This window comes from Rattus norvegicus, chromosome 3 (genome assembly GCF_021556685.1).
Source record: "Rattus norvegicus strain SHRSP/BbbUtx chromosome 3, alternate assembly SHRSP_T2T, whole genome shotgun sequence".
NCBI lineage: Eukaryota > Metazoa > Chordata > Mammalia > Rodentia > Muridae > Rattus > Rattus norvegicus.
In genome coordinates this window covers 120,083,370-120,108,735 of record NC_141536.1, presented here as the reverse complement: position 1 = coordinate 120,108,735, position 25,366 = coordinate 120,083,370, and the positions used below count along the sequence as shown (strand labels likewise).

The 25,366-nt window shown below is 42.4% G+C and overlaps 1 pseudogene; it reads left to right on the top strand.

Annotated features, from left to right (window-relative positions):
* The first annotated feature begins 22,082 nt into the window (after positions 1-22,082).
* Zscan5b-ps1 (zinc finger and SCAN domain containing 5B, pseudogene 1) lies at positions 22,083-23,465 on the top strand (annotated as a pseudogene).
* Positions 23,466-25,366: the final 1,901 nt, after the last annotated feature.

The following is a 25,366-nucleotide window of genomic DNA, read 5'->3' as shown; positions in this document are numbered from 1 at the left end:
CTATCAGGGGAAAGCTTCCTAGAAAGCATGCTCAATGACAAAGAGCTCCTTCCCTGGGGCTAACACCAGGAAAACTGCAGACAAAACTGTTGACAGCAGGATCTGTGATGCAGTGAGTCAAAAATCACTGCCTGCTGAGCCAAGACAACAAGGCAGTGTTTAGGAGCTGTGACTAGGCAAAAGTCAGAAAACCCGCCACCATCAGCCAGACCAGGGGATGAACCCATCTCTCCAAATAACAGCACTCCCCAATGCAGCCCACCAGAAATATTGATTGTTGATTTAAATTTTTCTTGCTAATGTGAGCGCAGGATAAGGTGATATGATTCTTGATATATATAGTCTAGCATGCCTGTCTGAGACATATCACACCATGAGGTCCCAGCACGATCCTCCTATTTGCTGCCCTGATGAATAAAATACACACAGAAGGCAGATAGCCTCCAGAAAAATCTGTTAGCTCTTCCTAAAACATTGAGTGGAGAATAGCAAGCAGGAAAAATGTCACCTCTTCATATTTTAATTGAAGTCATAAAATACTAAGCTATAAACATCTTGATAGATCCCAGGGGAGTAACACATGCACTCTGCAGTCTGTACTATTGCTTATGTGACCTAGCTACAGTGTCCACGTCCTCACAATGGAAGGAGTGACTCTGAGATACAAAGTAACTTACTTCCACAAAGACAAAAGGAAAACACAACACAATTGCTCTTAAAATTTTACAAGATGAATGGGGGTGGGGTTGGCTCATAACATATGAGAGCTTGCTATAGAGGTATGAAGAACTGAGCTCAAATCACCAGACCCAACCTAAAAGAAAAAAGAAAAAAAGAAACCACATATGGTCACTAGCCTAAGACCAGGTGAAGTGTAGGGACACTGGGGCTCTCTGACTACCAGCCTTACCCACAAGTTTGAAACCTGACTCAAAAGAATAACACACATGTACTCCTACACAGACATATGCATGCAACACAGACACGGAGAGAGAGAGAGAGAGAGAGAGAGAGAGAGAGAGAGAGAGAGAGAGAGAGAGATTTCAGAGATGATAGCTCCAAAATTAAGGACATTAGCCTTAGAATGATTATAACATGAAATTCGTGTGACTTCCCTTCAAAATGCCATCATCTTTACAAGGAGAGGACTAAAGGTCCACTATGAACAGGCAAAGGAGTTAACCTGAGTGACACCATCTAGAAGTCACATCTATTTCGCATGTGGCAGGATGTGGATGACATGTCTTTATCTCTTTAATTCTTTCAGTCACGTGCTTTTGTTTCTGGTTTTGTTTGGCTTACCTACCCCCTGCCCCTGGTTACACCAGATTGTAACCTTTAGAGTGATTGAATGATGGTGCCACTGTGGTGCTTAGGCTTGTCAACTTGATGTCAAAACACCCAGGAAACATGCCCCTGAGCATATCTGTCACTTTCTAGAGAGGATGAACCGAGGTGGGAAGGTGTGTCGTAGTGCCAGTGAATGAGCCAAGTGTAAAGACATACAAGGAGGAAGGTGTGTGTGTGTGTGTGTGTGTGTGTGTGTGTGTGTGTGTGTGTGTGTGGTATGCACGTGCTTGCTTCACTTCTTCTGAGCCTGTGTGTTTACTGCTGTAGCTGCTGACACCAGACTCCAGCTTCTTCAACCTTCCCACATGGATTTAGATAGATTTAGTGCCAGTAATTCTCTAGTGATTCACACATTGGAACGCTGAGGCATCACCCTCATGGACTGAAAGGTTCCCAGGTTCTTAGCATGTGCAGCCTGCAGATGGCTACTGTGGAACTACCCAGTCCCTAGCATGTAAGCCATTCTGATAAATCCCCTTTTGTAACATATCAGTTCTGGTCCTCCATAAAACTACCTATTACCACTAGCAAAGGCCAGTATGAACAACCATCGGTCCAAGGAGACGGCTGATGAATAAAATGTTTGCCATTTAAACATTCAAATGTGAAGACCAGAGTTCCGATCCTGAACCCATGTAAAACAAACAAACAAACAAATCTAGTCAGGTGTGGTGGCTCTCTGTGAGGGGATTCCCCAGTGCAAGCTAACTAGCTAGACTATCTGGAATTAGAATGTCTGGGTTCACCGAGAGATTCTACTACTAGAATCATCTATTAGTAATGTGGAAAGCAATTCAGAAAGAAACAAAAGGTAAGCGTGCACACACAAATGCTTAAACTTTACGGTCAAAAGAAGACCTTTCCCTCGGTTTATCACAACACACAGAGCTCTGCCCCTCCAATCTGTCCTATGCATTGGAGACATTCTGGTAAGATGATTTTTTTCTTTTTTTCTTTTTTCTTTTTTTCAGCACATATTACTTATACATGGTGATGAGTTTCATGAGGATAATTTCTTTCAGGCATATCATTCTGACCCTTCTGTCTTTCTCCTGTTTCTTCCCTTAGTTTCTCCCCGTCTTTGAGGCTTCTGCTAGTCTTCTTCCTCCCACCTATCTCCCTCTGCTCTTAGGTCATACGTATATACTGGGAAGAAGTTTTTTTTTGGGGGGGGGTGTGTCAAGATACTGTACTTTCACACTTAATTCTAAATTTTGTTTTGTTTTGTTTTGTTGAATATTTTTATTTACATTTCAAATGTAATCCCCTTTCCCAGTTTCCCATCCATAAAACCCCTCCCCCTTCTTCTATGAGGGTGTTCCTCCACCCAAGCACCCACCCCTTCCTGTCTCCCTGCCCTGACATTCCCCTACACTGGAGGGGTCCAGCCTTGGTAGGACCAAGGACTTCTCCTCCCATTGGTGCCCAACCAGGCCATCCTCTGCTACATATGGGGCTGGAGCCATGGGTCTGTCCATGTATACTCTTTGGATGGTGGTTTAGTCCCTGGGAGCTCTGGTTGATTGGTATTGTTGTTCTTTTGGGGTTGCAAGCCCCTTCAACTCTGGGAAGACATCTTTGTGTGTTGACCCCAGCATGCTCACACAGATCACTTGAGAGTAGGTGTGTCTGAAGAACAATGAATGATGTCACCATTCATTGTTCATTGTGTGCTCCACTCATGTCTTTAAACACTGTTCAAACATGGCTACCACAAGATGGGTTAGTTTGCCTTATGAATGAAAATTTCAGTGTCCTCACAGGCTCAGGTATTAAGAACTGGTTTCCCAGCAGAAGGGCTTCTGGCAAGTGATGATCTACAGGCCTCTGACCTAAACAGATAGATTAAGTCCTTGGTGGATTATGACAGAGTTATTGGGAATTAGTGAAAAGCAGGATGAGGGGCCCAGCTAAAGGAAGTAGGTAACTGAAGGGTTATATTTTGCCCTGGTCTGCGTTTACCCTCTGACTTTGCCTCTGCTCATTGACCATTATGAGGTAAACCTCCTCCTCTTCTAAAAGTTCATACTACCATAATGTTCTGCTTCACCTTGATCTTGGAGTGGATGGTACATAGGGATGTGAACTAAAACATCTGGAACCATGGGCCAAAATAGATCCATGATTCCCTAAGCTGCTCCTTTGATTATTTGGTGACATCAATGATAAAGCTGACTCATACAGTCCAGTTACCAAATGCAGCTTCATTTTTTAATTTTTATTTATTTGCTCATTTAGTATATGTTCATATGTCTGTGTGTATGATTATGGATGTACATGTGTGGAAATTGGAGGATGACCTGTGTTGTTTCTCTTTCCACCATATGGGTCCTGGGATTGAGCCTAACTCTCTGGCTTGAGCACAGGACCTTTACACCTTTACCATGATGCCCTCCCTCCAGGCCCCACACACTGCTTTATGATTTGGAGGCCCCACTCTTTTTTTATGCCTTAAGTAAGCCATAGGCTTTGCCACACAGTGAGGAATAACTTAAGTTCTGCTTTTATTTTTAAGTTTGATTACCAATCTTCATCAAAGGGTGGGGAGGATGTGTGCAACCAGGCACATGGGCTTTTTTTAAAAAATATGTTTCTTACCATTCCCTCTAAAGGCTCAAAACTGACCTTATTCCAACTCAGTAGATGCAAGATTCAGTAAAAGAATAATCCTTCAGGTGTAACCTTGAGAGGAAGAGGTGGGGACTCATTGATTTGAAAAGCTTTGAGCATGTAAGCGCCTTGCAGAACCTACTTTACTTCCTTTTCCCACACTTAGAATCTCAGAAAATCCACTCGGTTAATGGCAGGAGCAGAGGCTGCAGCCCTGATCTTCTCTTTCAGCCTGGGCATCACTGTGGCAAAACCCTGGAACTGACTCAAAGCTTACACCAGGTGGGGAAAAGCAAATCCTCTGGGGGCTGAATGGACACCAGCAGATTACAAAAAGGAAAGAAAATTCAGGCAAGTTGTGTTCAGTTTCCATCCAACAAAACAAAATGAATTTGGGCGTGGTTCTAGCATGGTTTGCCCTCTGCTAAAAAGAACAATGATCTTTACAGCTGTGTATGGCAGTGACCCCTGGGCCTCTTGGTCTCCTCCAGTCACTTCATCCTTTGTTTTGTTGAACTAAACCCTCATTAGCTAGCTATGCTAACTGGTAGCAAGGCCCAACATCCTCCCTAGAAGCATCTTTATTTCTGATGTCTGAGCCCAGCTCCTACACACAACCAGTGCTATTCGATCCCATAAAGACAGCTGAATTTGAGTCCAGACATCTTATTTTGGGGATTGACTAAAAATACCATGCCACCTAATTTTAGCATGGAGAATAAACATTATCTGTGTATTTCTTTGGCTCCCAGGAGATTGTTTTTAGTCACAGAATTGAATAACCCTCCTTCCCGCCATGGATTATTTTTAAAATGTGGGCTCAAGAATAGCCCACATACAGAACATCGAAGGCCTGACTGCCCTTACAACCAGAAATACTCTGTCCAGAATCAAAACCGGGCGCATAAAAAGTGCAGTCGACAAGAGTCAGAGCCAAGGACCTAGCACAATTCTGTGGAAGGTTCACCACATGCCAACACCATGCAAACCACCAATGTTCGAGGTGGCAATGAGTGGCTCCACACTGAACTGCATGAGAAGCTGTAGTGGGAATTAGGGATAAAGTGTGAATTCTTCAGAAGCTGATACACAGCCTTCTTTAATGTGGCCAGCAGAGGCATCCAGAGTTGAAATCTATGCCCCATCCTACTGCCTTTTACACTGATGGATCATCCTGTGTCAAACCCTGCTGCTGATGATACTGAAAGAATTTATACCATGCCTTGATCTCAGAGGGGCACTGTCACTTCAGAGAGCCACACTTTGGACCTTATCCAACTACACTTGGCTGTGCTCACCCCGGTAAGCCCATACAACTCTCTATTAGAGGCTGACTTTGGTTTTCCCAAAACTCATCTCTTGAAGTCTGATCCCCCAAGTACCTCGGAATGTGGTCTTATTTTGAGGAAGGACTTTGAAGATGTAACCAAGTTTAGATGAGGTCATCAGCTTGGATCGCAATCCAGTATGACTGGTATCTTTACTAAAAGGGTAAATTATGACACACACCATCACAAAGCAGTGAAGATAGAAGCAGAGATCAGGACAATGTGTCGACATGCCAGGAAATAACGAAGTTTACTGGCAAAACACCAGAAGCTGGGGAAGAGGCTTGGATAAACTCTTCCTTAGGGCTTTCAAGAAGGAATCAACTTTTCTAAGCCTTGGATCTTGGACTTCCGTCCTTTAGAACTGATAGGGGATGAGCTTCAGTAGCTTAAGATGCTCAGCACATGGAAGTTTATTACAACAGCTTTAGTACACTAACGTACTCTCTTTGTGGACTACCTCTCATTAGCCAGAGCCAGAATTCTTTGAGTCTCCTTCCTGCTGAGAGCAGAATGTGCTGGGGGCATCTGTTTGCATGACGTATGTAAACACCAACTTACAAAAGAGTGTTTAGAGATGGAAAAGATGTGGCAAAGGAGGTAAGGCATATGCTAAGGTCAGCTGTCCAAAGTAGCCTTACTTGTCTGAGAGGGCAATTAATTAAATCTAATTTTTAAGAGTTAGTTCCATGTTGGGGAGCTAGTAAGATGACTTGGTCAGTAAAGTGCTTGTCTTGCAAGCACGAGGACCTGAGTTCAATCCTCATAACTTTTATTTAAAAAAAAAAAAAACAAACTCCAGATGTGGTAGCATATACTCGAATACTCTCGGAATCACAGCACTGGGGAGGCAGAGGCAAGAGGATCCCGAGGCCTCAATTAAGGGTCAGTCTAAGCTGCTTGACCAGCTCTGAACCAAAGTGAGATCATGTCTAGAGAACAAAAGGGCAGTGAATAACTTGAAGAATGACACTTAAGGCTGTTCCCTGAACTCTATATACTCGCACACAAAATACATGTATGCCTACGTACACATGTACATGTATACTCATGCATGGACACACACACACACACACACACACACACACACACATACACACACATACGAATTCCAAATCTGACCTTGCCATTCCAATAAGGATCAATGCCTTTGCTAAGCTGAGGAACTAGATAATCCTAGGACTTGTCAGCTTGAATGCTAACTGTCAAATTGTTATATCCATGAGTCTCCTTTTGCACTATGGTATCCGACTAGCCTGTTTGCTCATACAAAGACACCAAGGTCCATCCACCCGACCTGAAGTAGATGTTGACCTGGCATCAGCCTTATTTGTGGAAATACAGCTACTATATGCCACTGCGCTGCCTCCCTACTGAAAGCAAATTGGAGAAGGGGGCACAGAAAATAAAATCTGAAAAAAAAAATCCTTAGTCAAAAGTTTCTCCTAGAGCTGATCCTTTTCTATGAATTTGTAAACTCTAACGAAGAAGAGAAAAGGCTTGGGAAAGTTTCATTTTTAGATACAAAGCCACCTAGCTTTTCCTGAATTCACCGAATCTGGCTTCCTCGGAACTGTGTGGGTATCCACCCAAGAACACTTGTCCTCTGTGTCAGAGAATGGTTGTTGGCCCAGGAAAGGTCTCCATCCAGAGAAATGCATGGAAACCTATGTCAGAAGAATTCATCTGAACACATAACACTGTGGCCGAGATATTAGAGGAAACAGAGTATCTAAAGCATAAAGTATATGCACAGCCGCAATATGCAAATTCCGTTTCCACGGACAGAACCCGGATTCAGGAGGGTTACTGAAACAGAAATGCTGCTGAGTTAGATTGGGATTTGGGTTTTAAGGAGACTATTTAGAAACATACAGAAGTCAAGATACTTAAGCCAATTGCTACACTGGGCATAAAGTGATCTGTATGCTATACACAGAGGAGAATGCATGTGAGTGTCAACCTGGTATTTTCTTTCCCTTCCTTCCTTCCTTCTCTCCCTCCTTCCTTCCTTCCTTCCTTTTTTGTGTATCATATACATAGACAGTATCCAGGAAGAACTAATAGAGAATGCCCTGGATACAATACAAATAGAAAACCAGCTTTATAAAAATACCCAGAACTTGCTAGAGACAATCCAATTAGTGTTGCAAAGAAAACTCTGGTTCTGTTGACACTAAAATAAATTGATCTAATTAAAAGGATATGAAAAGATGCTAGGGTCCCAAGTGTTTTATTTATTTTTTTATTTATTTTACATTGTTTGGGGAGAAGTGACTATTTAAAAATGTGAGGAAGCTTATTTTCTGGCCCAGTGTTTGACCTTTTAAACAATCTATTCAATTGCCTTCAAAAGCAGGAAATAGTTAATAAAATTAAAAGGGGGGAGCAGAGAAGTCCATAAAAGTGGGCAACAGACTCCAACACCTCATATTCTCACTGCTTTCCCTTATAAAAGAGTAGAAAAGGTACCATAAAATCAATATTAACTTATTTAAGGAGCAGTAAGAGTCCACTGGTCATTGGTCCACCCGCCAACACCATGAGCGCTGCCTACCCACCAGGCCTTGGCAGTAAGCAACTGTTGCTACTCTCGAGCCTGGTTGGGAATGAGATTTCCAAGCCAACATGCCGAGCTTTGCCTTGGAACTCTGCCAAGGTCACCAAAACCATTCCACATTCGCGCACACAGTGGATCAGTGATAAAGTATGCACACATCTTCCTCAGATCAAATACCACACGTTGTGTGGACACTGCAATATCTAGACACCAACATCAAAAATTTCTCTTGAACGTGTCCTTGATGTCTGGGAAGAGTTTAATCATTGGTCCCTCGAATGTCACATCCATGTGCTTGTCTAGCGTTTCTGCTTTATTTTTGCTTAGGGAAAGAGTTCACAGCTCCTCCTAGCAGCCTTGTATACTGAAACTTTAATCAAGCTGGTCACAGTCCTCCCATGCTAAATGGTGTCCACCACCACCAACCACTCTGCTTTCTCTACCAACTCTGTTGTTTCCTGTGTGTAGGGCACTGAGGTTGTTAATGATCCAGGATGCTTCTCTCTGCCCCAGCTGCCAGGCCACCTGCTCAAGTCTTCCTCTGCTGGACAGCTTCTCTACCTTAATTCCCTCCCACACAACCCAATTATCTTTAGTCATTCATCCCGTCTTGTACTTTCATGGTTTTGCCATAACTTTTCTCTAAACAAAAAAAAAAAGGTGATTCCAGGATTGTTTTGTGACAATTTCTTTTTCTTTTCTTTTCAAATTTATTGATCGAGTGGCTGATTGGTTGATGGGGAGCAGCTTCACACATGACAAGCTATGCCTGTAGAAGTTAAAGAGCAACTTGCAGGAGTGGATTTTCTCTCCCCTCCTTCCAACACATGGGACCCAGGTATTGAACTCAGGTTATCAGACTGGACAGCAGGCACCCTTACCTTTTCAGCAGCTCTTGAATTATTATCTTCGGATGTTTGGAGAGTATCATATAAAATTATTCAAATTCGACTCTTCTCATCTTTTTGGAATATATTTTTTCAGGAAAACAAGCCTAGTTAGGGTTTCGATTGCTATGATGAAACATCATGGCCAAAAACAAGTTGAGGAGGAAGGTTTTGATCTTACATTCATTTCCACATCATAGTCTTAAAGGAAGTCAGGACAAGAACTCAAACACAGCAGGAACCTGGAGGCAGGAGCTGATGCAGAGGCCATGGCAGGGGGGCTGCTTACTGGCTTGGTTCCCATGGCTTGTCCAGTCTGATTTCTTAAAGAACCCATGACCACCAGTACAGGGACTGACCCACTTACAATGGTCCCTGCCCTCCTACTTTAACCACAAATTTAAAAAAAAAAGCCCTACAGGTTTGCCTACCACTTGATCTCAAGAAGACACTTTCTCAATTGAGGCTCCCTCCACTCCAATAACTCTAGCTTGTGTCAAGTTGATATAAAACCAGCCAGCACAGAAACCACTCCAGATCAAATAACAGCTCCAGCCTCCTATTCAATCAGCATTTATATGTTATATGTTATTTATATGTTATATGCTCCAGTTTGTTGGGGTTGATTATGCACCATTGATTTTATTCCTCCATATTTGTGTTTAATATATTTTATTTCTCCTAAACCATGAGTGTGAGGAGACATCAATGAATGTTTGGGGCATTTTTATGTAAACTTGATACAGGTTAGAGTCATTTTGGAAAAGAGAACCTTGGTTGACATAATGCTCCTACCAGACCAACTGATAGGCAAGCCTGTATGTAGAGCCTTTCCTATATCAGCGATTGATCCAGAGAGGTCCAGCCTATGGGGGTTATAGCCACCAGTCCTGGGTGTTATAAAAAAGAAGAAAAAAAAACATAAAAATCAAGCCAGTAGGCAGTATTCCTCCATGGTCTGTGTTTGAGCTCCTGCCCTGACTCTCCTCAGTGATGATCTGTTACCTGGAAGTTTATGATGAAATAACTTTTTTCCTCCCCCAGAGTGGTCATAGAGTTTCATCAAAGCAATAGAAGACTAACTAAGACACTGAGATAGGAAACTGTGGTCATGCAACCGTCACTTGTCAGTTAACAACCTCTTGATTCCTGCACAACGCACACTGCCTAGGAAGCGATTGTGCACGCCATTAGCTGCTATGTTAGTAGTTGGAAATAGATGGTCGGAATTTTTTTTAAAAGCCTCAGCAACTTCACACAACAAAACACAGGTTTTTTTGGTTTGTGGGGTTTTTTTTGTGGGGAGGGGTTGTTTGGTTGGTTGGGTTTGCCGATATAAAATATAGAATAAGTCCAGAAGACCCCTCTAAGCAACAGAACTTGGGAAATCCACATGTCTTTATCAGGCAAAATCACTTAAGCATAAAACTATTCGTGTTCAGAAAGCTGGAGGAGAAGTTAAAGAAAAGCATTTTAAAAGGGATGAAAGCAGTTCACTTTTCTGGTTTACGTTCCTCTTTATTGACCAAATGATTCACCTTGATGTGTTCTCATTGTCATAAGCCTGGGAACACACATGACCAGAGAGAACAAGACAGCCAGATGTGTGTAGGCCTAGGAACACTTACTATACATACCCACTTTCAAAAATAGGACAAAAAGGAAAAGAAAAATGAGAGGGAAAGAAAATGGAGAGAAGAGAGGAGGATGAAATTTAGTTTGCTAATTTTCACAAAGAAATAAATTCAAGAAATTTTCACTGTGTGAAATCAGTTTGTTATTGAACCAGAGATGAGAATATATTCATTCTCAGGTTGACTGTGTTCCTTCATCAGCCCTGAGGCTGAAGAGACTCTGCCTCTTAGCAAAGTGAGCCAAGTCCTGTAACTCAACTTTCCATGCTGTATCTCCAAGCACCTGCCCCAGGGGGCATTTGTTCCAAATGAAGGAGACTTGGATCGCCTAAATATATTTGATTTTAAAATTCCATAAGTTCACAGAAAGTTTTGGCAACACTTGCTCTGCCATTTACTTACCAAAAAAAAAAAGTTACCACTTGCCTTGTGGAGAGCAACTCCTGCTTGTTTGTCTTTCCAACTCAACACCTGTGCTGTTTCCAATAAGTTCAGAGAATCCTTTCCTCCTCTGTGCGAGGAACACCTCGGGATTCAAGGGGCTGAAGACAAATTTACACCAAAAACAAGCTCTATTTTATTTTCTGGTCAGATTTTGGGGATCTAGAAAACTAGACACATTTGTTTCAAACCTCAAACCATTTTCACTAATATTCATCATGTGTTAGCATTTTCACTAATATGCATCATGTGTTAGGAAGCATGCTAATGCCACATGAGATTTGTGTCACTCGACCTTTTTCTGTAACAGTGAGACAAGGACTGCTATTATCTGTGCTTTATAGACGAAGAATTTTAGAAAATGACTGAGTAGCTGTCCAAAGTAAAAAAACCTGATAGACAGGCAAGCTGAAACTCAGTCACCATCCCAAGATCAACTGCTGCTTATGACGCTGAAGTCCTGAGATCCTGTCCTTGGCTGAAACCTTGAGCTGGAGCATTTTAATAAGAATATGTGAAATAAAGTGAACTCATTCCCATGACAATATTAATCTATTGTTTTCAAAAAGACTAAAGATTGTGAATCAACTTTTCGTAAAAATAAAGCCCAGGGAATATGGGGGCTTTTGTTTCCTTGCCTGCTTGTTTTGGATTTTTGAGACATGGATGGTGTATGTCAACCAGGCTAACCTCAAATGTTCAAATTGTAGGATGTCTCACCATACCAGGCAAAGGTAGAGTCTCTAAGAGCAGATCAGGTGCTACCTTGTCAGTTTTCCCTTCCCCTTTCACCTGGTATCTCTTTATGGGCTCCATGTGCTAACCCTTCCCTCAGGTGAAAGAGCTTTCAAACAGCAGTTGTTTGTATTAGTGTTAGCAAAAGTAACCCTGCGGCCTAGGATGGCTAATATAGATGACTGTAAGCCACCAAGTAGATTTGCTCACTGGCCACGAGAAGAGGCAGTGTGAGTTTCAAGGGTTCAGTGGTTACCACATTCCTTTTTTTTTTTTTTTTATGCTGTTAGCCATGAAATGAGAAATGTGAGCAGCAGGCAGTGCTCCTCAAGATACGCATACTGCCCTAGGGTGCCTAGGGGAAATGTCAGGTTTTAAGCTCACTTCCTATCGCCCCAAGTGACACTGGACTGGGACATAAGAGGAGGGCTGGTAGGACGGAGAAATGTACAGCTACGGCCAGCTTGTGTTAGAATTGCAGCTCGAGTCCGGACAGACCACACCAGGCCAGTACAGTTCCACGTGAGAAAGGTTTATTCTGGGGGAAGAGGCAAAGGGGACGATGGAGAGGAATGGAGAAGAGAAAGAGGGCGAAGGTCAGAAAGGGTCTGCCTTTTATTTGGGCAGTGATGTGACCACTCGTAAATAAGGTTAGGAGGTGAGTCAGGTGGATGCTGGGAATGTAAGAATGTATGGCGATTGCCGTGGCAACAGATGTGCGGGTCCCTGTCGCCTATGTGTGACGTCACCACTGGGAGCCGACCTGCAACCTTAAAGCCTGTTCCTGATACCAGCACAGCACAACTGGTACAGAATGCCACTCTTCCATTTCACCCTGCCACTGTCAGCAGATAAGCTGCCACTACGATTACCTATGACATCTTCTCCAACCTGAATGGCACCTTCTGGGGGTGTCTCAAAGATAATCCTCAATGCTAGGACGAGCATAAAATAGTGGGAAAATGAGACCCAGAAAGATGGGCTAACTGAAGAAACAATGAATTGTCCGAGCAAAATGCATAGTGAGCATCTCTTCCGTGAAGGGAAAGAGCTAGCAGTTTTCCGTATCAACCTAAGAGGCAGCGAAGGTGTGTTGTCTAAAGGGTGTGGTTGAAAAGCTTTAGAGACAGTTAGCCTTTCTCAGGAATGAATTCCCTGTTCGGTTATCAAATACAAAGTGGTCAGTCCTGAAAAGCCATATGCACGCAAACAATAAAAACAGACTCAGAATGTCACCTGCTCACCAGACCAGAGTTAGGTAATTCATTCATATTCTGTCTCTGTCTCTGTGTCTCTCCATTCCTCCCCTCTCCTCCCCTTCCCTCCCTCCCTTCCCTCTCCCCCCCTCCTCTCCTCCCTCTCTCTCTCTCTCTCTCTCTCTCTCTCTCTCTCTCTCTCTCTCTCTCTCTCTCTCCATATCAGACAGGAGCTATTCTGTCCCTGGAGCTTCTTCAGCAGTCATCTGTGACCTCCCCAACACCCACTTGGGAGGGTTTTTTTGGGTTTGGGTTTGGGTGTGTGTGTGTGTGTGTGTGTGTGTGTGTGTGTGTGTGTGTGTGTATGTGTGTGTGTGTGTGCTCGAGTCTTGTGGGTTTTTCTTACAGAAATTCTGCCTTTTGCATTGTGAAAGTTGTGCTTTATTCTCCCTCAGGGGAATAGTCAAGAGCATCAGAGTATCCAATGAAAAGAAAAACTCTGAGTGACCTGCTCTGGGTGCTTCCGGGCCTCCTCAGAACCCACTGAACCTGGGCCACCTCTGTGTGATCCAGAGAAAATCAAAACCACAGCTTAGAGCCTTAAAAAAGTTTGTGGGGTGGAGCAATGAAGCGCTCCTCAGAGTTCTGACGCAAATGGAAAAGACTTTTTCCACCCGGTTGCCCCTCTGGGCCCTTCACCACCTGGAAAAAAAAGTGATACGTGATTGAACAGAACGAGGGCCTCTGCCTCCCACTTGAATTCCCCTTTTTTCTTCTTCTTCTTTCTAAAAACAGAGAGTTCTATGAATCTTTTTTCTGCTTCTAAAATATTTTCTGCAGGATTGGGTGCTTGCAAAGCGATGATTATGAATGACTAAACAACCCTACATATATTTCTGGAATACTTGGAAATGCCTGTTATTTCTGGAAGTGTGTGCTTGTTCAGGTTATTCTGGCAAAGGGCAGCTAGGGGGAAAAATTGCTTTCCTGATAAGAAGTCTGCAGCGCCACCTGCTGCCAGCTCAGAGGACAGCAAGGTTTCAGGGGTAAAAAACAAGGACCGGGTTAAACAGCCTCATTCCTCAAACAGGGGTGGTGTCATCAGCTGCTTACATGAAAATAAGCTAACAGGTTCCTACCAACTACAACACAAACATGCACGGCCCTGCGCTGCACTCGCCTAGCAATGAGAGGGCATCAAGGCAGAAGGGCGGGCGGGCCTTTCATGGTCTGTAACACCTGTCAACATCTACTGCAAACTGAGGCCATCAGAGTAGTCCCTGGAGAGTACACCGTTTTGGGAACAGACGTATTTTCCTTCAACAATATTTTATTATATTATTTATTCGTCTATTGGGGGCCCACCCACATCACAGCTCATGTGTGAACGTCAGCGGACAAATTAGGAGAGTCACTTCTCTTTCTACTCTGTGGGTCCCAGAGATTGATCACAGGTCATCAGACGGGCAGCAGCTACCTTTGCCTGCTGAACCATCTCTTCAACCCAAGGGTGGATTTAAAAGGCGCAAAATAAACACAAGCTCGAGACTGGTGGCATTAGTATGTCTTGTTGTGCCTGGGTTTCAAGAAAATGTTGAAAGGGGAGCCGTAGGCAAAATAGAAGGGAGGCGCCATGCTGTTCGCACTGCTCCTTTTAAAACAATCCAGGTCTCATCTTCCCCGTATCTCTTTCCCATGGTTCCTCCCCACAGGATCTGAGCCAGAGACAATTTCCCACACATTTCCTTTGCATTGACTATTTCCACAGCTCCCAAGCCTATGAATCCATCATTTCTTTACACCCAGTGTTCTACTTCATAGAGGAGTGGGTTCCAGTCTCCCTAACGCTGCCACCTTTCCAGACAGTTCCTCATGTGGTGGTGACACCCCTCCCCCAAACATTTTGCTACTTTATAACTGTGAGTTTGCTAGTGTTATGAATTGTAACATAAATGTCTAATATGCAGGATATCTGGTATGTGACCCCCTATGAAGGAATTCTTCCACCCCCAAGGGACATGACCCACAGGACCTCAGCCACATAGATCATGCAATTATCTATCAGGTTGGAGTTAATAAATGTCAACAAGGAATTTTGTTTCCTTCTTTACCCCTTTTATCTTTCCAGGAGGTCTCAGGTGCTCTTCGGATGAAACCTAGCTTTGTACCACAGCTAAGACGAGAGAAGAATACATACATGCACCCTCACCACACCCACACCCACACCCACCACCCACACCTGCACCCTCCCTGCTTTCCATTTTAAAGAGTGAGCTTCCCGTTTTTAAAGACCCGGGGCTAGAAAGGCCACCAAGGATTTACAGCAGTCCTGCACAGTCTCCTCTTGCTACATCAAGGACATCATTTCCTGTCATTGATCAGACTTCACCAACTGAAAGTAAAACAGGTCACACTTCACAGTAACACCAGGCTGTGCAGCTCCTACACCAGGTTAGCAACTTCTACAGTGTGCACCGTTCCGTATTAGCATAGGGTTTTGCTGTGTCTTCTGGACGACTTTATAATGTAATATAACTTTAACCTTCTAAGAGTTCTCTAAATAACATCCACAATATATATGACCTGGACCCAAAATGTATAAAGTGGGAAAAATTCATCCAGTTTGTTGTATTACTCTTTACATAAAACTATTTTCCCAACTCACTTGAGAATGTATTACAAACATCATGCTTCTGATTTCTAAAGGAGAAATGCTGTCCTGCATAACAGCAGCTCACTTAGGAACCTGGGAACGTTACAGGGGTACAATCCTTTCCCTAGCTTTAGGTCCACATTCAGATTGGACCACTCCTGTGGACAATATCTCTCTCAGCTCTACTTCTATTCTAACCCAAGTTCCAAGCCATGCCCATGCCTGCCACCCCCATGTTGGAGTACCTCTTCAACCTTTCATCTTTCATGATCTCAACATGTTTAAAGAGTCGAAGCAAGCTATTTGACAAAACGCCCTTTATGTTGGTCCCTGATTGCCTTTGGAATGACTAACGCAGAGAAGACATCGTGGACGTATCAGTGAATTGTATCTAAATGACCTGGTAAGAGTACTGAGCACACTCTCCTAGAGGACCAGGGTTTGGTTTCCTGAATCCATGCGGCAATGTGTCACAAGCATGTTCAACTCCAGTTCCAAGGGATCGGACATTCTTTTCCTGTAGCACTTAACATAAGCTCCATGTAGTTTTCTTACTGCTCTTCAGATTTTCACCCTCCAGATGTAGGAATTGTGCTGTGTTCTTTCTTCTACCCTTAGCTCAACAACTAACAGGCGCCGCCCCTTAATTAATAAGGGAAACTTGGACACAAATGTTTTAGTTACTCATTTTCAAGTCACCTAGTAAACTGAGGCAAAACCAAGACTCGGTCTCAGGACATCTAATCTGGTTCAACGCCCAAGTTGTGTCTCCTAGAGATTTTCTAGTATTAGCATTTCCTCAACTAATCTTTGGAGTGACCCTCCTCCTGCACACTTGACTACAATGCTAAGGGGCAGCATCTCTACTATGCCCCGTCTAGCAACTTCTCTAAGAAGTATGTCAGACACAGGTTATCTCTTAGACCCTGCAGATTCCAACATGTTTGCCCTAAGGAAAGAAAAGCCAGAAATGTGAACAGCTCACCCTGGATTACACCATCAGTTACCAAGTGAGCTGAGTACCTGGTCAGTATTGCCCCACTGACTGACTGACTGACGCCACTGCTTTGACACTAGAAGAACCTCAAACAGCATGACTCGCTTGACTGCGGTAGATAAATTCTATTAGTCACCCTAGAGCTGCCTTTAGAATAATTCCTTCCTCCCTTAACTTTAAAGAAAGAAATCTGAGATTCACAAAACACCATGAAATATTTCAGGCTGTGTCACCAGCGAAGTGTCAAGTTCCTTCTAAGCATATAGAGTTTCACCTCAATCTGTCAAAGGGAGAATTCCCCACAATTCATGTTATTTATTAGTTCCAAAAGCAAAAACAAATAAGCAAACAAACCAAAAAAGAAAAAGTCCTCAGGTCATATTAGTGAAGGCTGGGAAAGTGATTTCATAACTACTCTGATGAAGTATGCTTTGGGTACTGTTTAGAGAATAATCACTACCTTAACCATAAGGTCCAAAAAAATTGGGTATTGTTTGAACCCAATCCTAGGAATGCAAGGCAGTTTCCAAGCAGAGAGAAAGCTGGAAACAGGTTTTTGATTAAACAATTATTTAGAAAAGAAAAGACTGAAATTTTATAAATTGACAATGGACTATTATTGCACATGGCCTCGTAGCAACAGTAGGAACATTTTAAAAGAAATTGTGTTTTCTAATCTCTGGAATTCCTTCCCATGGGAGGTTTGGAACAGAACACATACTCTGAGGAGATGAATTTACCAGTGGGACCACAGCTTTGGGTCAAAAGGCCTCCTTCCTTCCAGTGGTTAGATGCAGACAGCAGACACAGGGAAAGGAGCACAGAGACTGATTAAGGAACAGGCTCATTTGAAACATTCCTTCCCTCTTCATCTTTATGATTTTGCCCAAAATTTGGCATCAGGAAGAACAAATGGTGATTTGTGCATACCATCCCAGGTCCCAATCTAACAATTTCCCAGCAATGATATTTGATGTCTCTGATGTTTGCTTTGCTCTTCTTTAAAATACAACATATATATAATCTATTTCACAGGAAGTATATAAAAAGTCACTACCCACAGGCTTCTGCACAATATCTTAGATGTTCAATTTTGATAGAAGATGATATATATATAGAGAGATAGATAGATACATACATACATACATACATACATACATACATACATGCATACATACACACACACCTATGTTTATAGATATGTGGATGAATAGATGGATGGATACATACATACATATATACATACATACATATATACATATATACACACACCTATGTTTATAGATATGTGGGTGAGTAGATGCATGGATACATATCATATATATATATATACATAGATGATACATAAATGCATGGATAGATATATGGATATACAGATATATAAATTGATGAGTATTATATACATGAATAGATAGATGATGAGTGGATGATGGGTAGATCAGTGGATGAATAGACCAATAGATGATAGATAAATACATGACAGATAGATGATAGACAGACAGACAGACAGACAGACAGATAACAAATATAACAAATATATTCCTTCCCATCTTTCCCTGCACAGAGCTTTTTGAGGGACTAAATCCCAAAGTATTATGTCTGATATATAACCACCATATAATCTATCACTTTCATCCCACCAAAATGATAATGAAAATTCTGTAATAGGCAATCCATAACATCTCTCAAAGTTCTATAATTTGATTAATCAATTCTCTGCAATGAGTGTGTGCGTGTGTGTGTATGTGTGTGTTGTGCGTCTTCTGAACCATCATTGCAGCAAGTTATTATAGTTACATTTGTGACTTTATATTCCTAGTAGTAAATTAAATTCTTCCATGTAAGCCACACATCTCTGTTTCCAACACTATACAAAAACTGTGGTTCCTCTCCCTAGCTGCTATGAAACTTCTGTGAGTTGAGACCATACGTTCCCAAGTGAAAGAGAGCACACAGAGCAATCAGTCTCACACCCCACACATACAGCATCTGAATGGAACCCAACCCCTACTTCTAGAATTTGGCAGCAATTTCTAGCAGTTAGTTACATTCCAAAAGTAGCATATCAATGTGATATATTTCGACAGTCCCCACTTCCCAATGGGAGCCATCGGGGTCTCCCTTTGAACTGATATTTGATCATTGGCCAAAATTTCCATATCCTGGACTAGGCTGCCTCAAAAAAAAAAAAAAAAAACATCTGTTTTGATTAAAAACTGGTTAGAAAATTACTCTTGCAATAAAGAGGAAATGGGCTCCTTTAATAAATTACTGGTGTGATAAATCCTTGTTTTGAAGCTGAGGAACAGTCATCAGTACCAAGACCAACTCCAGCAATACGGGCCAGGACTCAGAGAGTCGGGTTCTAGAAATGCTACAAATACAGGACTAGCGATCACCGACATGTGGCACTATCATCCCAGGTAGGTATAAGAGAAAAGGAACGAAGAACTAGACTCCATCCCGCGCCATATCTCCCCTGAATCCATCCAATCCGTGCTAAGGAAACACTTGGATGTTTTTCTCTAATTTCCATTCATTCTCTTCTGCCCATTCCTCAAGTCTTGAACACTGGACAGAGCATCTGAAAACATCTTAATTTCATCTTTCTCCTTTCCAGCTTCCAGCTAATTAACCTGACACCTTAACGTTCTCATTGGCTTCTATTATCTGTCCATCCACATAAACAACATAGCATGCATTTATTACGCAGTTGCAGATAGACACAACACTAGCAAGTTCAGTCTTAATGTACAAGAGTCCATAAACCTAGAGAGTCGCCATCACCCTCCCTCACAGGAATAGCCCACCTTATTAGTCACTCTTGCGCTGCTGTGATTAAATGGCCTCACCAGGAACAACTTAAAGAACTATTTGTTTTATCTAGAGCTCCAGTGGGTGAGAAAGTCCATCATGACACTAAAGGCATGAAACAAGCATCTGGCTGAGCACGTTTTATTGTGCACAGGAAGCAGAAAACACGGAAGAGGAAATAAGGCAAGGCTATACCTCAGAGTCCATACCAAGTGACGCACTTCCTCAAGCAAAGCTTTGCCTCTGAAAAGTTTCAGAACCTTCTTAAACAGCACCACTAACTGGGGACCAAGTAATCAATACAGGCACCCAGAGGGGACATTTCTCAGTCTCAAAAAGCTTGACCACCAAAATAATCTAAAAAGAAAAGAGCAAAATCCTTTTCTGTAATGAGTTAGATTACAGATAGAGATATATAACTACTTCAAAGAGCAAATATTTTCACAGATAATTAGAACTAAGTGGTACTTTCACATGTTGAATTAAGGGGAAGAATAGCTAGCAGAAGATGTTGAGCTGGGCACGGGAGAACAGACTGGGATTATTGGAGTGAGAGGCAAAGAAGTTTCCAGATAAATAATGAGTGTAAGTTGTCACCTCCATGAGCATTTGCAAACATGTTTACCCAGTCTTTTGTCCATACTGGTTAGTTATGTTGGGCTGTGTATTGTACCCACAGTGCTGTGAGTCTCTTCATAGCTTTTATAATATTGTGAAAGAGATAATGCTAATTACAAAATAGTTATAATTTAACTGTGATTGTTATAAATGTGGTGAATAAGAAGTACAGATTTGGGGGAACGACTTTTTGAGATAGCAATTTATTTACATCACTTTCTCTTTCCTTTCCCTCCCTTGAAACCCACCCTTATATCCCACCATATATCTTTCAAGTTACTGGCCTCTTTTTTTCATTAATTGCTGTTATATGCATTATATTCTAAATATTTCCTTAACAAGAGAGAAACGATGCCTGGTACGGACATTTAACCAGTTACCCAGAGCTAGTGAAGTCATGGGTCTTGGAGAACCTAGAACCAGCACTTTACTAAGAAAGCATAATACCTAACTCCACTCTGTCCTTCCTCACCTCTCTTTGCAGTAGATGAAGACCATTACAGGAAACCACAACCAATCAACATTCGGGGTTGTAAAATCCCGTCCAAATGGATGTCTCTACAAAGCAACCCCTGCATCTAAGGCTCTAAGAATATTTGGGGAAATGGAGTGGAAAGACTGTGGCAAGATCCTGTGGAAAGCTTCACAGGATCAGTGAGCTTGCTTTGAGATCGTGTCTTGTTGAGTGTGTCTTAAATCCAATTGTGAGGTGTTGGTTACTCCAAGGTGTGTGTGCCACTACTGCACCCTTAAGTTATCATTCTGCGCTGATTATTGATATGGACCATAAGCATCATAGCTGGTCAGGACTGTTGGTCGCCTCCCTCTTTTGGAAATATGCATGGTGCCTTCTTGTACCATAAAAGCTAGTCCTTGGAGAGGAGGCATCAGTAAGTTCAAGGGTCTCTATAATTAGTTCTGGAAGCATGGTGGCCTCAGCATAGGGACTTACCTTCTGGGGGGGAATCAAAGGGAATAGCAAAACTGTATATGTTCTGGGAGTCTCTTGGACCAACCTGGCCAACAACTGAAAAGAAGGTTCTTGTGCCTGGTGTTGGGGTTTTTGTTAGGTGGGCTATGGCTCTTGGAGAGATCAGATGAGAAAAATTTTCATTCTCCTTCATCTGTGCTTATAATATAAATACTTGGGTTGTTTCTCATGATGTCTCACATTTCCTGTGTGTTCCTTTCCTGTGTTTTTCTTTTAATGTTCTGTATTTCTTGCTTATCTGCCCTCAATCCTCTACTTTATCCTTGAGACAATCTTCTGATTGGCCCTATTTATAAGGCTTTCCTTTGAGTGTTCTAATTGACTTATTGGGTTTTGCTAGTCCATCTTCAATTCAGCTTGAGTTTTCTTCGATTTTTCTACCTCCTTATTAAATTATATTCTCAAGTCGGATAACCAAGTCTCGAGAACATGTTAGAGCAGAAGAGAGAATGTTTGGGTAGGTTGGACCTACAGGTTAGAAATGGCTTGGGTGGAATGATGCCAGGTGGATAAAAGGAACTGCGCTGCTATAAGGATGTGCCTCCAGGTCCAAGCCTGGAATGTGGGGGCAGATCTGACTTTGTGGAAAGGTTGGATGTAGGGGTGGGCAGGGAGTCCTGAGAGAAACCTAGAGATTGTTTGCTGTGTTGGTAGGGGTGGCCAGATTTGGCAAAGTACTAAATATGGGTTAGACTACATCTCTCAGGTTGGGGAGAAGACATGCATGGTGAGGTCCAAAAGATTCACAAGGAGGAAATCCTGGAGGAGATTGAATCTGGCAGAGGATATTTTAAGATTCTAAAACCATTTTATAAACTGGTTCTCAAGTTCCAAGTTCCCTGGCTATGATGACATGAGCTTCTCACCAAGATAAACTGAAACCTCTAAATCTATGAGCTCAGATAAACTTCTTCTTTTTAAATTGTGCCTGGAATTACAAAATGAAAACTCTGGTTAATACACTCGTTGTAGAAATTTTCTTTAATGTTCGTATGAGCCTCTTCTTTTTCCAGTGGGCAGCAGTCGATGCTGAAACACGTAACTGATCAGAGTGCTGAGAATAAGAAACTAAATGCTTGACTTTACAGAGTCCCAAGTCTTTGCTGAGAGATCTGGGAAGACAAGAGACTGCAGCCCGAAGACAGGACTACCAAGGCATCTGGACCAACATCGACCCTATCTATGTGGCAAAATGGGTAGACTGGTTTAGACAGGAGTCACTTCAAACTTTTCCTAGACCAAAGGGAATATTGGACACAGATGTGGCTATGAATGTATCATCAGATAGCATTGTCAGATAAGGACAGCCACTATCACTAATATCCCAGGTAAAACATGAAGAAAGGCAAAACCACAACCCCGATTTTTGGCACATGAAGTTCTGAGGTTTCAGTCTCTTGGAAGGGTCCAACCTGATCCAAGATCTCAGAAGAATCTTTGAGCTATGCTATCATTGGCTGAGGCCAGACCTGAACCACAAAGAGGAGATCCTGGATTAGCTGGTGTTGGAGCAGTTCGTAATCTGCATGCTACCAGAGCTGCAGGCCTTAGTGAAGGAGAGTGGAGTGAAGAGCTGCAAAGACCTGGCAAAGATGCTAAGGGACAGGAAATGCCACAAGTGGTCCATAATTAACTCCCAAGGGCAGGTGTACCTCCTTCAGGATTCCAGGATTGAGAAGGCTGAAGCCACAGAGGATAAATGGAATCATATGGGATCATATGGATTTGTTCCAAGAGCACCTATCAAATGCACGGAATCTCTCAACAGAGACCAGGCCAGCCCAGAGCTGCAGAGCCTATCAGAGAATGAAGAACCATCCACTTGTCAGGTGAATGAAGAGGACATTTTGCTGGGATTGACTCCTGAGATGAGACAGCCAGACTACCTGAGACCTAAGCAGAGCCTAGGGAATGACTCAGTCCCTGACTGTGTAGAGGCAGAGACATCTGTGTTTGTTGGTCAGGACTCTCATCTGACACAGGGTCCTGCTGGTTCGCTCAGAGTAAAGGGTGCTGTGCTGTCCCAAGAAGACACTGTTGTGAATGCTGTACCATCATTCACCAATTACCTGGAAAGAGATTTAGCCTTGAATAGGGATCTTCATAGTCCCCCTGGTTTCAACTTACCCACTTCCCAGGGAGTGACCTCCTATATGAGCAATACAGAAGATGGCTAGAGGCTGCTGCTAATCCAGAGCCTGCTCACCTACAGCCTGTAAAACAAGTTACCATTCTTGCTGGCCAGGCTTGGTTTCAGTTTCCTGAATGCAAGACCAGGTTTCTTTACAGGTCTCACTTTGACCTCCACTAGAGGTCACACACAGGAGAGAGACCCTTCAGGTGCAACTTACGCAACAAGACCTTTCTACAGTGTTCACACCAGGAAGACACCTTCCTCATGTACAGTCTGCAAAAAGGAACTCGTCCACGGGTCCACCCTGCAGGGCCACAGTCAGGTCCACATGAAGGAGACGCCTTAAGTGTGAGAGGGTGGTGGGCAACACTTTCACCACAAAGGCAACCTCACTGTCCATTTCCACATCCATTGCAACTTAAGACCCTACATGTGTAAGAAATGTAACATGGCTTTCTGACCGAAGTGGACTTGGAAACAACACATGAAAACCCACTTGAGAAAGGTGTCTGGGTAATTCTGGATCCAGTCTTTTCCCAGAAAGACTGAGATTAAAGTCTTTTCCCAGAGAAATGGAGGCTGGGTTGCCCCTACTCCCTAAAGTCTCATTCCTTCATGGTCATTGTCTAGAGTGTTCATTCATGTTCTGTTTCATTATGCCCCGTGGGTTTTCATTTGTTTGATAGAGGGTCAGAACATATACTAAAAGTTAAGTGTTTTAAAATTAAATTTTCATTAAGTTTTAAAAAAGAAAGGAAGAAACTAAGAGCTCAACCCTAAACGAGACATATTCCTTATGCTGCCTCACCCCTACCACCACCAAGGATCAAAGAGCATTATAGAAGGCAAAAGAACACAAGACCCAGAGAAAGGGAATCGCCATCTTCTGAACCTGAAGTAGCTATTGCACTCTTGAACTCACATTCATTGTAGTTACCTGTGTAAGACCTCACAAGAACAAGACAGTCAAAACTCCAGCATAAATGAGGGGTGTGCTTTCCAGAACCCCCTCCCTTACTGGGGAGCTATAGGCTTTTGAGAGTTGCTCAGAGGAGGGGAGGAAATTGTTCTTTTTTTAATATGTGGTCACTGGTAGATTTCCCACACTTTAGTGTATGAACCTACATCCGTATAGAAGGGTAGCACTAATGGGAATTAGTGGGTTAAAGGGCAGAGGTATGAAGTTGAAAGGCAGCTGTGTTGGGGTCTTTGAAGGTAGGTGGAGGGGAGAGATGAGAGTGAATGTGATCATGTTTCATGGTATTAGACATATGAAATTCTCAGGAATAAAGAGAAGTTAATGTTAAAATAAATGAATTTGATTTAAAATAAAAGGCTCATTTCATAAAGTACTTCTGAGTGTCATTTTTCATCTTTCTCATAACTTTCCTATTAGAAAGGTTTTTAGTGTGCTAAAAGCACATTATGAAGGCCTGATTTATATACAGTAGTAAGCACAGGTCTTGAAACAGTAGCTCGATAAACATACTCATTATAAACAGATGTATCAGTGTTCTTAAACCTTCACAATCAAGTCTTCCAAATACAGATAGTGTCAGCTGCTACTTCAAGTTTCCATGTAGGGAACCATATGTTGGCCACTTCTTTCTGCTGGCACTTCTTTTGCTCCTGGTTGAATTCTGTGGTTTTTATTATCTATTTTAATTTTTAAATTGAACTTAGTTTTTTTGAGACCTCCATATATGAGTACATATGTATGTATGTATGTGTGTGTGCATGTGTGTGTACATGTATATACAACCTACTGGGTACATTCAGTGTTGCCTATATGTACATGTGCCTAGGCTACAGGTGCTCAGTAGATGCTGACAGGCAGAGAATTGGTGTCCCTCAGAGACATGCTTCCACATAGGTTGTCCAACCTCAAGAGGTCGTTTTGTAATCTCCATCCACATTGTTATATGTCATAGTTTGCCTCTTTCTCTCCCTGATTAATAGTCTACCTGATGAATATGCCCATATTTCTTTACCTACTCACTTATTGACAAATATTCAACTTGTTTCAAAGTTTGGCCATCATAGGTAATGCTGCTATGAAATTTTTTATTCACTAATTGAAAGCCTTCCTAATTAGCTGTTGTAATTTTGTATATCGTATCCTTCCCTGTTTACCAGTTAGAAAGCAGTAACCCTGTTCCATTGGCGGGTTGAAAGGTCAGAGGTAATATGCAAGCCAAGATTTAGTTTCCATTCTCAATAAGACTGCACGAGTGTGTATAAGGCCTGCGTACTAAGCTCACTTCATTAATTTCTTTATAAGCTTCCATGTGTGGGTCATTACCTGGTTGTGCTAAATTGCAGGTTCACACTATAGTGGTTCTATGAGACGAATTGCTGTTGTTATTTACATTCTGTAGCAGAAGAGACAGAATCAGAGATAGTAACATAACTAAAAAT